The sequence below is a fragment of the Helianthus annuus genome, chromosome 1, assembly GCF_002127325.2.
Source record: "Helianthus annuus cultivar XRQ/B chromosome 1, HanXRQr2.0-SUNRISE, whole genome shotgun sequence".
In the NCBI taxonomy this organism is placed as follows: Eukaryota; Viridiplantae; Streptophyta; class Magnoliopsida; order Asterales; family Asteraceae; genus Helianthus; species Helianthus annuus.
Window position 1 is genome coordinate 75,552,587 of NC_035433.2, and position 16,583 is coordinate 75,569,169.

The 16,583-nt window shown below is 34.8% G+C and overlaps 1 long non-coding RNA gene across 10 annotated transcripts; it reads right to left on the reverse strand.

Annotated features, from left to right (window-relative positions):
* Positions 1–577: 577 nt before the first annotated feature.
* LOC110869390 lies at positions 578–8,106 on the reverse strand. Of its 10 annotated transcripts, none has more exons than XR_004866716.1 (11): positions 7,846–8,080; positions 7,236–7,370; positions 7,061–7,156; positions 6,376–6,980; positions 5,106–5,176; positions 4,700–4,753; positions 3,818–3,909; positions 3,568–3,728; positions 2,405–3,453; positions 808–961; positions 578–719 (listed from the first exon to the last, which is right to left on the reverse strand). It is a non-coding gene; the product is annotated as an uncharacterized LOC110869390 (long non-coding RNA). The 10 variants fall into 10 exon arrangements; XR_004866718.1 differs by lacking the exon at positions 4,700–4,753 and having other exon boundaries at positions 6,376–6,832; positions 6,935–6,980; positions 7,846–8,075; XR_004866715.1 differs by lacking the exon at positions 4,700–4,753 and having other exon boundaries at positions 6,376–6,452; positions 6,542–6,980; positions 7,846–8,071.
* Positions 8,107–16,583: the final 8,477 nt, after the last annotated feature.

Consider the following 16,583-nt stretch of genomic DNA (forward strand, 5'->3'; position numbering starts at 1 on the left):
ATATTGTTATCATTGCTATTTAATATAAAGTTAGTCTGTATTATTGACATTTCATATTTAAGTGGGTCAATATGATGAGCAGGTAGTCTTTATTTATTGCCATTCCATATTTTGTTTCCTACTGTCTAAATGATAATATTTGTAGTTGAGTGGCTTGCACATGTGGATTTTTTACCTTTTGTAAAAAATTATATATTCTTATGTTCCCATTAAAGTCAATGGGAACATTATGCAATATGAGCCATTGGATGAATATGAGATTAAATCCTAGCCGTTATAATTAGGAAAAACCTTCTAGAAGGAGAGGTTTTTTTTGGTTAACTTTGACCAAATAAGGCAGTTTGCAGCAGTTATTTTCTTTTAGCAGCAGTTTAGAGAAATATCCTGGGATGGGATGGACAAGAAACCTTCTAGAGGGCGGTTATTCTGTTACAATTTAACTTCTGATGCAGCAGTTATTTTCTTACAATTTAAATTCTGATGTAGTTTTAAGCAGCGATGATAAAGGAAAACGTGACCATGTATTGACCTGGTCAGCAATTAATTTGTTGCATGTTTTTTTCAAAAAAAAAAAAACTAAATAAAAGATAAAGCTTTTTCATGACAATAAAACAATATAAAGAATTTCAAAACATAAACACAGAAAAAAAATCACAATAAAAAAGAAATTTAATGCTAGACATAAATTTGTTTTGAGTTGATGTCGCGAATGCATTAGCCTGGGAAAATACACATTAGATTTATTAGTTACCATATAATTACAAACACAAGTTACAAATAAATAAAAATATAATATAAATAATGTACCTTTCCTTGATTGTCGTAGGTAACCGCCGTATGGTTACCTCCAAAAGTAGCCTATTTATACCCACAACATGTAGTGTCTGTAAAACGCATTTGACTCTCTGCTTCGTCTTCTCATCCAAGTTCCATGCTCCATTTTCACTTTTCCATCTCACAACTTAGACGTACATCAATGTAAGTGACTTAGTCGGCAAGGTTTTATATAAAGTTGATTGCTTTACAATATGCAACTTGTCATGCATTTCTAATTACGATTATATATGATGCAAATGTTTTCAATGTGCAGCAGAACAATTGCATGCCTCTGCCACCTTACAATGTAAACTATATTTGTAGTCATTTTATATAAAGTTGTTTTACATTACTGAAACTTCTAATTTGGTACATTCCAAACCAAGTTTCTTTTCTGTAATACAATTAATTATTTTCAAATAATAAATCACTAAACTTTAATCATGAATTGAAATAATGAAATGCAGAGTTAATATATATATATATATATATAATTTTTATTTTAGATAAAAGATCTAACTTTTGTATAGTCTACTGCTATGTGTTTTACTTTTCAACGAAAAAAACTAAGTTTAATCTATTCCCACCATATGACATTTACATGAAAATGTCAATTAAAAATGCAAACCAAGAATGCATGGAAATTCTATTAATACATACCAATAAAACGAAAATGATGGTTATAGTGAATTAAGTTGCTTCAAACATGTTTACAAGAAAAGCATAACCTGGAAGTTGTTCATTCAGGTTCTTAACAACACCATATTGTACGTAAAGAGCCCCTTTTAAGCTTGAAAATATTAAGGTAAGATCTAATTTAAAAGAAAACTCTACAAATTTTTATACATTATAGACAATTATACAAAGAGCAGAAAGCATTACTTAAATGCTTCACATAGTTGGAATCATTTAAAAAAACGCCAAAACAACATATTACAAACAAACGACAGGTAAACGGGCAACACGATTTTGTAAACAAAGTGTAGATTTAAACAATTACATCCATTAAACTTTTAAAACATATTAAAAGTAAACAATATTGTGAAAAATTGATTTTTTTCTAACCTACGCAACTCCTACAGACTCAACAGCTCCTCTCCAAAAAGAGACACATATTCCCACATAATAAATTAACAAAAAAAAAAAAAAAAAAAAAAAACACACCGCACATACCATGTAACGAACAATGAACTAGCCTTCAATGGAATACCAAGCACAAACTTTCCAACTAAAAAACTACGGTTTTTACCAGTCAATTTTGGTTACTTGAAAGCACATAGATTAGAGGCTGCGAATAAACATGTAAATATTGATCCATTAGTATACCTTTAGAGAGTGACCAGACGCTTGATTAACTTAACACCAAACACGTTTAATCACAAAAATTGTATCCATCCAAACCCTAATAAATATCAGAACACTACAAAAGATCCAAATAAAATTAAAAATCTTACTAAAAACACTAATGGGTTTACAATAACCCCAAATCGTGATTGATAGTGATATCCCCAAATTGAATCTACCGAAACCCTAATAAACTTAAGAAACGAAAAAAAATGTGTGATTTACCGAAAATCAAGAGCCGTACCAGAGGATACGATGCTAAAAACAACCTGATTGATGAAGATTTAAACTCAAAACATCAAGCTACTCCTTTGTCAGAACACCTCTCTAAACTTTGGTGCATATATAAACAAGAACAATAGCACCATGGCATGATGTTGAAGAAGATGATGCAAGCGTCTCAACATCGATGAAGATGGAAAGAAACTTGGCTAAAAATTTCAAGTGGGCAATTAGAGTGATTACTGATTAGGGTTTCTTGAAGAGGGAAAAAATCAGAGAAAATGAAGGATTTTGTAACACGTGTCAACGAAATGGGTTTCTTGGATACAACGATTGGTGATAAAAATTGTTTTTTAATATACAAACCGCACCCTTGTAGTTTAGCTTAATTACAGACTAGGTTATTTACCCGTGTGATACACGGGTTGAATAATTTTAAGTTGTATAACACAAAAATATAATAAAAATAAAGTTCATTAAGTAAATAAAAAATAGTGTGCAATATAAATGGATCTCAATGTAATACAGTATACATATGTTCTCTCCCGAACGTGATTACCAAAAAGAAAAAACCTCACTTTGCATAAAGCAAACATGATCCTAAACAACAGAACATATAGCCTTCTACATTATGGTAAATAATTATTTTCTTGTCTTTGAATGAGCACCTACACCTAACAATTTGAAGTAAATCATAACAAACAAAAATGAAGTGAAATTATTTGACTGATTTCTAAACTAAATCTCTTCTGGAGTCTCAATCTTATCCCTCATACTACAAATCATGAATATTAAGTGAGCAAACTATATGAAAAATAGTAATATTAACCGCATAACAAATATTCGAAAATTAAAAAATAAATACATGTGGCTCTCTCCAGCAGATTCGCAATTGGTAACAAATGTAGTCTGCTACACGATTTCATCATCTATAGCTAAGCAACATCAATTACCAAAGTGTGCTTTTAGCTTTTTTTTTTTTTTTAAACAGGTGCATCATTCACACCATCACCTATCTTTCTACAAATGCACATTCTTTCTTGTAAATCCTTCACATCTCATACTTAAGTTCTGCATATTCAGATCAAAAGATTCCACATAAAAACACTACTAAATAATACTATTACACTGATAAAAGGATAAAATAATTACACTAATATTAAAAGGGTAGAAATAATCACTAACCTAGGAAAAGTCCAGTAAATTCATCAGTTTCCTCAATCAGCTCTTAAATAAGGTGAACTGCTATAGATGCATCCTTGTCGCCACCAAGTAAAGAAGAAGGGTGCGTGTTTGCCCCATACGAAGTCGTCTACCAATCTCCTTAGCAATAGCAAGTTGTTCATCTATATTTTGATAAAAAGACATTATTGAGTTATAAATAATAACAATAATGACAATGATGATTCCAAAATCAGTAAAGCTAATTATTTACCGGCGTGAGCTCTGCAAATGTTAAGCCAATTTATCGATCATCGCGTGAACTTTATTTTTTATGTCTTCTTTGCATTCACAAAGGGTCAAAATCTGTTCAAATTTTCAAAACGATTGTACTTAATAACGACTAATTCATAAGGCGCGATATATAATTAAGAAATGAACCTCTATAATTCTAGCTCGTGCCTACAAAGTCATATATAATTAAGAAATCTATTATACTATAATAACAACCTGATTTTTATATATAATGCTATAGATGATAGAGAGATGCCTCTTTAGGGTCAGCAAGGGTTCAAACAATGGCAACTTCAATAGCATCCTAGATTTCAGTTCCAGAAGCTCTATAATCATCTAAACTGAATTGGGTTTAGTTTAAGTTATAAAATTGAACCTATTTTTTGTTTTTCTTGATTTTGCAAGCTTCTCTTTTTCATATTGATTTAACTTATGGTCACATAAAAATCATCCACTTGCAGCAACAAAACCAAATATCTTTCATGTTTACAATAAAAAGTTCATGTTATAATAGAAAGCATCTAATGATATGAAAAGGATTCTTAAACTTGTGTTTACACTTTGAATCAAATGTACCTATAAATAAACTCCTAAACATTGGCATCTTATTATTATGTTTTCTTCTGCATAAATAAACCCATAATCTGTTGAAATAAATTAACAGAAACACAAAGCTAATACGTTGTTGAACAAATTAAAAATTCATGAATATTCGCAATTAAAGAATGGTATGGGAGAAGTTAAGAATTTATGGAATTTCATCTTTAAGGATATTCATGACATCCGCATAATTGCATAAATATATCAAGCCATTTACAACCTTATAAAAACCAATATACCAAACATATAAAGAAATTTTCACCATTGTTCTTGAACAGAACAGAGAAAATTGATTGTCCACTTCCAGCAAAAGTGTCTATTATGATTTGAGTAGATAACACAGAAGACAATAATAATCAGTATGAATAAAACGATAAAGATTGGAAAAAATTAAATAAATCTGAAAAAAAAAACTAACGATGACAAATATTGATGTACATGAACCCTAACTTCAATCAAGCACAAATTTGAACTTATCAAACCTAAATTGATTTTGCGTTATATGCTGATAATCATTTCTACTACTATAAATTTTATAGAAACCCAATTTTAGATGATCTAAAGGTGGAAACCTAGAAATATGCAGGAGAAATTGAGTCAACATACTAAACGAATAAAAATTAGTAAACAGAGATAATATTTAGGGTTTTGAATGCGATTGTGTATACCTTTAAGATGAAATCGATGTTGGTGAAGGAGCCAATGCTGAGAGATGAGATGATGGAGTTTTTTTAGGGTTCTGGAGTGAAAAGATGAAAACAACGAATGAGAGCTAATTTTCAGGGGTTGAATGACATTTGAATCAGGGTCATAAAAAGAATATGGAGCACCGCATGTAACCAAATCACAACCCGGAATTTGGGCGGGAAAAAAGAAAAGGAGAGGCCCTCCGAATATGCCAAGTGTCCCACAAGTAGTTTTGTTTATTATAATAGTAAGATTTTATACTGCATATTTGTAGATTTCGTAATATTGGATAAATAAAATTAACAGAAATACAAAGTTTAAAAGTTAATTTGAGAAGAATCAATTAATGTAACTTTTTAAAGAATTTTATCGTTAAATTCGGATAATCAACATTTTTTAAACATAAGAGAGGCATCTCTAGACATGGTGAAATGAGAATACCAAAACTTTATTTATTTATGAGTATAAAACACTTACTTTTTCTTTATTATTTAGAAAAACGATTTTCGTTTTCATCCCAAAACAATTAATGTAATTTTATGATATTTACATACTTTTAACTTTTTTTCATCATGATCTAAATATATTTAGAATTAAAAAAAAAAACTTTTATCATTATGATATCAAAATAAGATCCCGTCCACCGGACGGGTATAGAACTAGTTAACATAAGGTTAGTGTTAGATCCCGTAAGTGTTATAAAACTTCTTACCACTCTTATACTTGTACTTTTTTATTTATTATGGCATACCACTGTTGGCTCTAATTCTACTACTCTTATACTTCTTAGTTCCCAAGTTAGGCTCTAATTCTACTACTGATGGCATACCACTGTTGGCTTACCACTCTTATACTTGTACTTTTTTATTTATTATGTACTAATCTTTTTCTTGTTTTAATATACATGGCCACCAGACGTGTTTTCTTATCCCTCATTCCCCGTTACCAAATTATCACCAATGCTACTAACTCAAAAACTTCAATAAGTACACAAACAATTAGTTACATTATATGATACACTTTTGTGAATTAATATATGAAAAAGGAAAATTATCACCGATGCTACTAACTCGAAAACTTTAATAAGCATACTAACTGCATAAAAACCTCCTATACCGCTTTATAAAATGCTATAATATTTTTTTTTAAAACATACTTTTTATTTTTAGCTATGATATATACCCTATAGCAAAACTTCAATTCAGATTTTTAATATACTATTTGTTTGCAAACATTTTGATACTGCTTAACCTTGTGTTTTTGTCTTCAATTGTCCTAATTCTTGTTTAATTTTGTGCTTTGGGTTCAGTCGTTCAGATATGGATTGCCTGCAGAGAAGTTGTGGATTAGTTATTTTACACTCAATTAAGTAGGCTCAAAACCGAACAGCCCCGTACATAGCCCTAAACTCACCAACCTAAGTCATATGTTTCCCGCCGCATCGCGCGGGTAAACGACTAGTAGTAAACAAAGCAGAATCATGTTGTGAAGCAAAGGATTAATAATGGAGGAGCCACAAAGAAAGCAAACCATCATCTTTATTTTATGTCTTAGATAACAAAAGATGGAGAAGCATTTACTTTCCAGGATTACATTAAGTTGACTTCACAATATTCTTAGGAGATAAGTTTCAAACCCTCATTGTAGCCAAGTTGTTTCACTTTTCTAAACTTGCCAATGTTTCCGAACTGAAGAAATTGTACTCTAACTGTAAAAGCAAAACTTACAATCCAGTTTTGTTTTAAATAATAATACAACATATAGACAACAAAATAGCAAGTAACACTAATAACTAACCACTTCTACTTACATTAGCAGCATAGAGACATACCACGACCCCCAAAATAATGAGCAACCTGAATACTCAAAAAATAAGTTATAGCCAATATTTCGATGTAAATTAATCGTTTTTAATCTTAATCTTTGAAATAATCACCTTGAGCCAATACTAAAACCATCTTTTGAGTGCCTGCAAATTTCCTCTAACTTCCACAGTTGTTTGTAGTTCATCCTTAAACTCCAAATTTCGTTACTGACAAAATCACAATACACAATTTTGTGATGTGGCAAACCAAACATAGAAGATTAAATTAAAGCATAAGTTTGCTCACCAAAACTTTTGTGGGCTGGGTCGAGTGGCCTTAATCACCACAACAAGCACAAAATCCTTCCCATTTGTACGGTAAACTGAAAAGAACGCCTTTGGGTTCCAACATACTTGAAAATTTCAGCATCCACCAAAGCACCTGTAACAATGACATGACACATTGGTGGTGTTTTGTATGTAATCAATTGTTACCGCTAAGTGTATGGAACATAGTCACATAATTCGCGGTTCGCTCCGGTACGGGTACCCAATCCTTTTTTTTTTCTATCTAGATCCAACAAATCTTTTTTTATTTTCTAAATGATGAGTCAACAACAACTGAACCGAATGACCAGATCCACATATGAAAACGAATTGAAATTCACAACAACATCATCAATTGATCTACATATTGAAATTCAAATCGCATCACAAATACAATTCACACTGAATCAAAATTAATAACAAAAAAAATTGAATCGAAACATCTAACTGAATCAAAATTAATAACAAAAAAAAAAAAAAAAATTGAATCGAAACATCACACTGAATCAAAATTGATAACAAATAAAAATTGAATCGAACATCACACTGAATCAAAATTAATAACAAAAAAAATGAATCGAAACATATACCAGCAGCAGAGTAATTTTAAGATGAAAAGTAGGGTTTTTTTTTTTCTCCAACTTCACAACTGAGGCGGCTGACTAGTTTTTTTCCCAAAACAAAATAACCAAGTACCGTACTTGTTGGATCTCATATCAATCAAACACATTTAGTTTACGTCATCATATACACATGTTGCAGTTCAGTTCACCCAGGCCCATTAAGTCTTCTAACCTTTATTACTTTGGGCCAATCCATTATTTACTATTGCTAAACTCCATCAGTTTATCATCTATTATATATACTGTGTTACATAAATTGGGCACTAATAATATAATAAAAAAACTATGTAATTACTTATATTATAATATATAATTATAGGGTAAATTACTTTTTGAGTCCCTGTGTTTTGTTGATTTTAACTAGTTGAGTCCAAAAGCAAAAAGTTTAACGACCTGAGTCCCTATAAGCTTTTTCTTTAACCGTTTGAGTCCAATTTTCTAACACCATCCACCAAGTCTGTTAACTATGAGGGTAATTTGGTCATTTACACACAAAGTACAAGTCTTATATGCACATGAGTACAAGGAACAAGTTTTTAATGCATAAACTTTTAATATATATATATATATATATAAATTACATATATATAATAAAACACACACCTGCACACACTCTCTTCACACTTCATCCCCACCACTACCCCACCGTCATCCCCTCCACTACCACCACCATCGAACTACCGCCGCCTCCAAACACCCACCACCAGTGGCGAAGCTTGAATTTTTCGGTCGGGGGGCGAAAACGTATATACCCAAAAATTTCTATAGAACCGGGGGGCGAAAACGTATATACCCACAAATTTCTATACGAAAACCACATATATAACACTACTGAGTGAAAAATTCGAGGGGGCGGGCGCCCCTCCCCGCCCCTCTTATCCTTCGCCAATGCCCACCACCATCGTCTCACCTCCAAACACCCACCACCATCCAGATCTACACTTCATCCCCACCACTGCCCCAACGAAAATCACAAACAAACAATAAATTCATAAAATCAAATCCAAATTCCAAACATCAATGAAATCAGCGAGTTGTTTCATTTCCCCAACGAGCTTTCGCCGGAACAATCGTTGAAGTCCGAGTGAAACCTCAAACCGCCACAAACCCTTCGTCATCTCACCACCGCTTCCGATGGACTTCCCATCGTTCAACCACCACCACCACCACAGGTACGCCCCTCCTCCTCCCCCCACCAATTTCCTCCGCACCACCACATCCCATCAGTCAACCACCTCCCTCCACCACCACTTCCATACGCTCATCCACCACCACCGCCACCACCACCGGTTTCCGTACTGTACGGACAATCAGATCTGGTTGAAGTCCGAGTTCCGACTGAGTTCTGGTGGGTTGACTCGGCCACCGGAGTTCAGAAACAAATATTTGACACAATAAAGCCGAAATTGCAAGAAAAAGTACGGTTATTGGAGGTTGAAGATACTGCAACCAGAGCTGTGGCGGTGTGTGACGTAGCGATGGTGGGTGTTGTGGTGGTGATGGTGTGGCGGGGACGTTATAGTGGTGGTGGCGGCGTTAGGATGGTGGTGGTGATGGTGGTGTGGTGGTGGTGTGGTTGAGAGAGAAGGGGGAGAGAGATGAAGAGATCAGTGTGTGTCTGATGTGGTGAGGGACAACAAAACTCAGGGTTACAAAGCAACAAAACACAGCTTTTATATTAACGATTAATAATAATAATAATAATAATAATAATAATAATAATAATAATAATAACAATAATAATAATAATTATTAGAGGACCCGGGGTGGTCCGTTATCGACCCCCCATCACGCGTGAAATGAAAACGGAAACCGCCGCCGCCTTGTTTTATAACGCGTGTAAATTGTAACGCGTTTTGTATATAACGCGTTGAAAACTTGCAGGGGGAAAGAGAATGGAACATGTGGCATGCATGGGTGTTCGTGGCCAAATAGAAGCATGCAGGGGAACATGTGGCATGCAAGGGGAGCATGTGGAAGCTTAATTTTAAAATAAAAATTATAAAAATTTGGGAGTGATATCACTAATGACCACCCCTCCTACATTTTTATCACTAGTGATGGAAATTGGATTGATGACATGGCATTACTTGATTGGATAGTGGGAGTGATGGAATTCCATCACTAGTGAACCACCCCTAGTCCCCTTATATATTCTTTTTCTTTTTCTTTTTCTTTTTGAGTCCCTGTGTTTTATGTGTTGATAGGGGTAATTTGGTCATTTAACAAAACTTAACAACAAAATTCTAACTGGGTTAGAAATTTGGACTCAAATGGTTAAAGAAAATGCTTATAGGGACTCAGGTCGTTAAACTTTTTGCTTTTGGACTCAACTAGTTAAAACCCATAAAACACAGTGACTCAAAAAGTAATTTACCCATAATTTATATTTAATGTACTAATGAAAAATAAAAAAAATGTTACCAATACAATTTACAAATCTACAAATACAAATCTCTGAATATTTGTTTTAGACTCATTAAGGGCATTCACAGTAGAGCCTCCATATTTCTGTGAGTGTGTCCTGTATATTTTAGAGGGGGGTTGTGAGTAATTGTGAGTGGAGGAGAGAGGAGATTTAAAGGAAATTACTGTTCACCTAGATATTTTGGGATAGATTTGGAGAGTGTGATTCCCTCCATTTATTTTTTAATAGTTTTTAAAAGTGGTTGTGAGTAGAGGATAAAGAAAAGGTAATAAAAGGTATTACCTCCTATGGGGCGGTTCTAGCGACGTCAGAAAGACCCACTGGGTGGCTTGGGAAAGATTGACGTTACCAAAGAAAAAAGGAGGGGTAGGTATAAGTAGGTTAAATCACATCAATATCGCGCTCCTTAGCAAATGGGGATGGAGGTACAAAAAAGAGAAAAACAACATGTGGGTCAAGGTTGTCGATGCTATTCATCGGCATGGGCCTAACTGGTCCGTCTTTCCGGTCAAGAAGTCGTGCAGTGGCGTTTGGAGTAGCATTGTCTCGGTTCTTTCTAAGCCCGTTGCAGGTAATGTTGTGATCCAGGACCTCTTTAAAGGGCTGGTGGGCCATGGAGATCGCATCCTCTTTTGGTTAGACCCTTGGTTAAAAGATAAACCTCTCAAAGACGTGTTCCCGAATCTTTTCGAGCTCGAAGTGGTCAAAGCGTGTTCTGTTCAGGATAGAATTCAAGGAGTGTGGCTATGGAGACATGAGCTGGAGTTAGGGGTAGAGTTAGCGGAGTTCTCTGCCCTTTTGTCGGATCTGTCGACGGTTCTTCTTCAGCCTAAAGCCGATGGATGGAGGTGGCTCGGCGATGATTCCGGTTCCTTCTCCGTTAGTTCAGTCAAGAGTCTTCTATCGGGGGCTGTTTCGGCACCAGCTAATTTCATCTTAAGTTGGAACAAATGGGTCCCTAGCAAGTGCAATTTATTGGTTTGGAAGGCGGAGATGCATCGGGTCCCCACGGCGGACGCTCTCAGCAGAAGGGGGATCTTTGTGGGGGATGGCCTGTGCCCTCTTTGCAAGATGGAAGCCGAGTCGGCCGACCACATTTTTACAGCCTGCTTTGTTGCGGCAATTCTGTGGGATAAGGTGAGTCGGTGGTGTCGTATCCCCCCTATCTTTGCCTTCTCCGTTAGAGACCTCTTGGACCTTCATCAATCGAGCCACGTAAAGACGACTGAGAAGTCGGTTGTCCAAGGTATTATCTACTCGGCGTTATGGTGTTTATGGTCGGCTCGGAACAAAGCTATCTTCTCGGGAATTGAAGCCAAAGTGGATAATATATTCTGCGAATTGAAGTCCCTCGGGTTCCTATGGTTCAAGTATAGATCTAGAAACAACCACATCTCGTGGTTGGATTGGTGTAACTTTTCTGTGATGTAGCTTTGTTTGTCGTTTCTTATTGTGGTTGTTGTTTTCCTGCTCGGTTTTCGAGTTAGGTTTTGGTTTTAATGAAGTTCTTCTTTCAAAAAAAAATAAAAGGTATTATTTAATTGAAAAAGAGAGAGAGAAAATATTTTGTTTTTAGTGTAATTTTAAGGATGGAGATGAAGAGGCTACTGTGAATGCTCTAAAAAGTAAAAGTGGAAACTTAGACTGTTTACAAAAAAATGATAATTTTGACTCGTTCACTAAGGGGGTGTTTGTTTTTTCTTCAAACATCTTCAAAGGGCTTATGTCTGCAGGCGCGCAGACGTTACCCTTGAAGACTGTTTGTTTTTTTTTTCTAAACAGATCTGAACTCATCTTCTATTGTCTTAAAAAAAAAGCTAAGAACACCCTTCTTTTTTCATCTTCACAATTTGTTCTCCTTTCTACTACACATCCCCGTTCACATCCACATCCACCTTAAACCTGCTCATAACATTCACCTCCACATCTCTCCATCATTCTCCCCTCAAAACACACAACCCCGTCCGTCGCCAATCGCCTGAACCACCGCCAACAACTCCGATCTGAACACCGACTGAAACACCGCCTAAAAACCTGCTCATATGGTGGCTGACGGCGGAGGGAGACGGCGGAGGGAGGTGGCGGAGGTGGTGTATCTGTGGTGTGAGTGGTCGACGGCGGAGGTGGCGGTGATGGTGACCGAAATCGATGAAGGTGGAAGTCGCGTTCGATGGGTTTAAGTGGCGGAAGTGGTGGTTGTAGGTGAATGGCGGAGGTGGTGTATGGTGGCCGGCCGAAATCGATGAAGGTGGTGAGGGAGGTGGAAGTGGCGGAGGTGGGGGTGCTCTGTGGAGGTGTTTGATCGGTGGAAGGTTATGAGGGAGATGACCCAATTTGGGGGTTTTATTTTCTTTTAAGCTGATGCACAGTAGGTTTTTAGAATTATCTTAAAAAACAGTCTTATATTTTCAGCTTGCAGAGCTTCAGACCACATCAGTTGCAGACATGAAAACAGATGAAATCGGCTTACAGACAGTTTATGTCTGCAAAAACAAACAGCACCTAAAATATCTAATTTTCATATGCTCGTCCTAAATTATGATAACTTTGACCCGTTTACTAAAAAGTGATATGTTTTACCAATTTACTAAAAACAACAATTTTGACAATTCACTAAAGTTATAATCTCGACCGATTTATAAAATTTAAAGTTAAAGATTAAAATAAAATTGTCTCTGTTCATCAATAATTTGGAAATTTGATCTATTGTTAGCACACCATATCCTCAATAAATACAAAAATAGATAAAAGATACGGATGCACCAATATAGATTTATGAAGTATAATTCTCTATATTTTATGGTAAAATTAAAAAAAAAAAAAAAAAAAAAAAAAAAAAAAAAACTTTGAAGTAATAAAAGTTATGATTGTTTTAAAAAACGGAGAAGTTGACAAAAATAGAGATAGGAAATCCATAAAGGTGGCATGTATGACTGACACGTGGAATAGAGGATGGAGAATAAGCCACGTGACAGAAGAGTGTCTTACAGCTTGACACATCAGCTTCCATCTTACTCTTTTATTATATAAGAATAAGATTACTAATAAAGTTTGAAAATGAAAGAGTAAATTGCCATTTTCGTCACTGTGTTTATCCCATTTTTGCCATTTACATCCCTGCGTTTTGTTTTTAGCCATTTTCGTCCCTGTGTTCTAAAAAGTAGCCAATTTCGTCCATGTATTTCTAAAAAGTAGCCAATTTCGTCCCAAGGCTGAGGGATGAAATTGGCTAGCTTTTAGAAAACACAGGGACGAAATTGGCTACTTTTTAAAAACACAGGGACGAAATTGGCTATTTTTAAAAAATACAGGGACGAAATTGGCTATTTTTAAAAAACACAGAGACGAAGATGGCTAAAACAAAACACAGGGACGAAAATGGCAAAAATAAGATAAACACAGGGACGAAAATGACAATTTACTCGAAATGAAATGTCTTGTTTTTTTATTGTGTTTTTTTTCTTTATTTCTCATAACGAATATAACCAATAACGATCAAACACACGTCGACTTACCGATGTAACCTAAGTAGCACTGGAACGAGTACGGGATCGGGGTACGGGGACGATACGGGAACGAGGAACGTCAAAACTCAAAATTCCAAGATACGGGTACGGCAATAAAAAATATAAAAAAATAAAAATACATTAAACAAATTCCAAAAATACTACATCTTCCAAAGGTAATTAATTATCAATAATCAAATCATTTTCAAATTCCGGTTCATCTAGTGAGAGATCGGCAATCGATAGAGAATTAGAGATGATGAGACTTGAGAGTTTAGAGATTAATGAAGCCGAATATGATAGGTCTATTTATTTAATGGCCGGTTGTGGAATTTGAAAGGGTAAAAACCCTAAAAATAAATGGAAACGAGCTAGATACTTCTATCATACACGTCCCCGACATTGGAAACCTTTAGGAAAAGTCCCCGACGAGTACCCATGGTGTTTCCGTCCCCGACAAGTACCCGAGACGGGTACGGCAACATAAATGGAGTCCCCGTGCTATATAGGATGTAACGTTTGGGTTTAATCAATTTCGAGGTTCTACAAAACAACGTTTGGATATTGCTGATAGACGAGTTTTACCGACAACGCTCGGTTTTACTAACGTTTGGCTTTTACCAACTGAATAAACCTCGTTTAATATGTTTTGGTTTTTTATATGTTAATTTGGCGATTTTTTTTTAATTCTGGTCTTGTAATTAACATAGCCGATAATGTTCGAATTCACGTCTACTCATTGTTGCGACGTTTGAGTTTTACCAGCGTCCGAGTATTACCGACCGAATAAACATCGTTGTAAATACATTAATTGATTGGTCCACGTGGCGCCACGTGATAGTGCCATGTGTTTTTTTATACCGAACTAATTCACGTCGTCTCACAATAAAACTACAAACAACGATGACGTGTCACATTATTCTATTATTAAATATACTTTTTTGCTAAAACGAGGACAATGAGAGAAACAAGGTCTCCAAAACGGTTTTTTAAAAAATCGACTTTGTTTGTGAGTTATGATTTTTAAAATATTTTTGATACTTCTCATTTTTTTTCCACTTCTCACAAAGTATTTGATGTCGCACCCCGCCGAGAGGCATGACGTGTCAGATCATCCTTAGCCAATCATATATCGCAAAAGATTTATATTATTGAATATGAAAATAGGAATAAATTTAAACTTTCTAGAATATTGTAATGTAATATAATATTTGCTCAACTGATGTGCTTACACTTTATAATATTATATACATTATATACATTATATACACAGATGCGGGTGAACAGTGATAGGTACAAGTCATAAAGCATGTGTTACAAATTCTGATTCGTGTAGTACATGTGATGATGCATGAGTACAAGTTGATATTATTGTAATTTTGTGTGTGAACAAAGGGCAATTACGTAGTATTACTATATATTACATTTAAATATATGTGAATATTACAGATTTGCCCTTTGTTCACACACAAATTTACAATAATACCAAGTTGTACCATATGCATCTCCACATGTACTACATGCATTAGAAGTTGTACTTCGTTTAAGTTTTACGTTTTAATTTGTATACGTGTTACTATAAATTAGAATTAGTCCACGTCAAAACATATATTTTTTTCGGAAACAAGACGTGTTAATTATAAAATGTTTTTGTGCCTTTTTTATAATATACATTTTGAGTTGCTCTACGTTGTGCCACATGCATCTCCACACGTACCAAATGCATTAGAAGTTGTATTTCATTTAAGTTTACGTTTTAATTTTTATATACGTGGTAGTATAAATTTGAATTGGTCCACGTCAGAACTTATATTTTTTCGGAAACAAGACGAGTTAATTATAAAACGTTTTTGTGCCTTTTTTTATAATATACGTTTTGAGTTACTCTACGTTTCGACGAAAATTTAGCTCGGAATCGAGTTGGAGAGATTGTAGTCTATACTATAAATATCACGGTGCATATAACGCCGCCACACGTGAATATTTTTATGTACGTTTTGAGTGAGTTTACGTTTCGACATAAAATTTGTTTGAAAACAAGTTTGGTCATATATAATACGTTTTCGTTCAATGGGTTATCGTTACAAGTCTGGTCATAAAATTTATAATACAAGTCAAACATAATGCGTTATCGTTAAACACTATAAATTTAATCAGGTCGATTGTCGCCTATACTTTATTACGGTGCACACGACGCCGCCGCAACACGCGACACGTTAAAAAGTGGTCGCCCGCTGCGCGCCTGCGTAAAAACCTAGTTACAAATTACATTGTAGTGGTTCTTGTCTTGAAAAATAATTTAGGGTTTTTAAGTTAATAAAGGTGTTAGGATTCTTGGGTTTTAAACGTGGGTTATTAGGGTTTAATGCTTTGAATGGGATGGAGTTCATGGTTCGGTTTCAAACCGTGAAACCGCCCAAACCGATCATTGGTTTGGTTTCGCGGTTGGTTTTTTCCCTAAATTTTCGGTTGGTTGGTTTCAAAAATCTCAAACCGTAGTGAAAGGTTTGGTTTACGGTTTATACAAAAAATCGTTCGTTTAAAACCGGACCGGACCGGACCGTTTATACACACACATATACATGCCTTGACTTGTTTCCTTTTTAGTCTTGGGCCTTAAAAAAAGAAAATAACCTTATGTCCTACATAGAGTCCATATAACATAATCAATATATCCATTTTTTTTCAATTGAATTTTAAAAGTATTCAAACCTTATTTCAATTTGTTATTAAGTCCGCCACTTCCATTTTAAGATTCAGACCATCACATT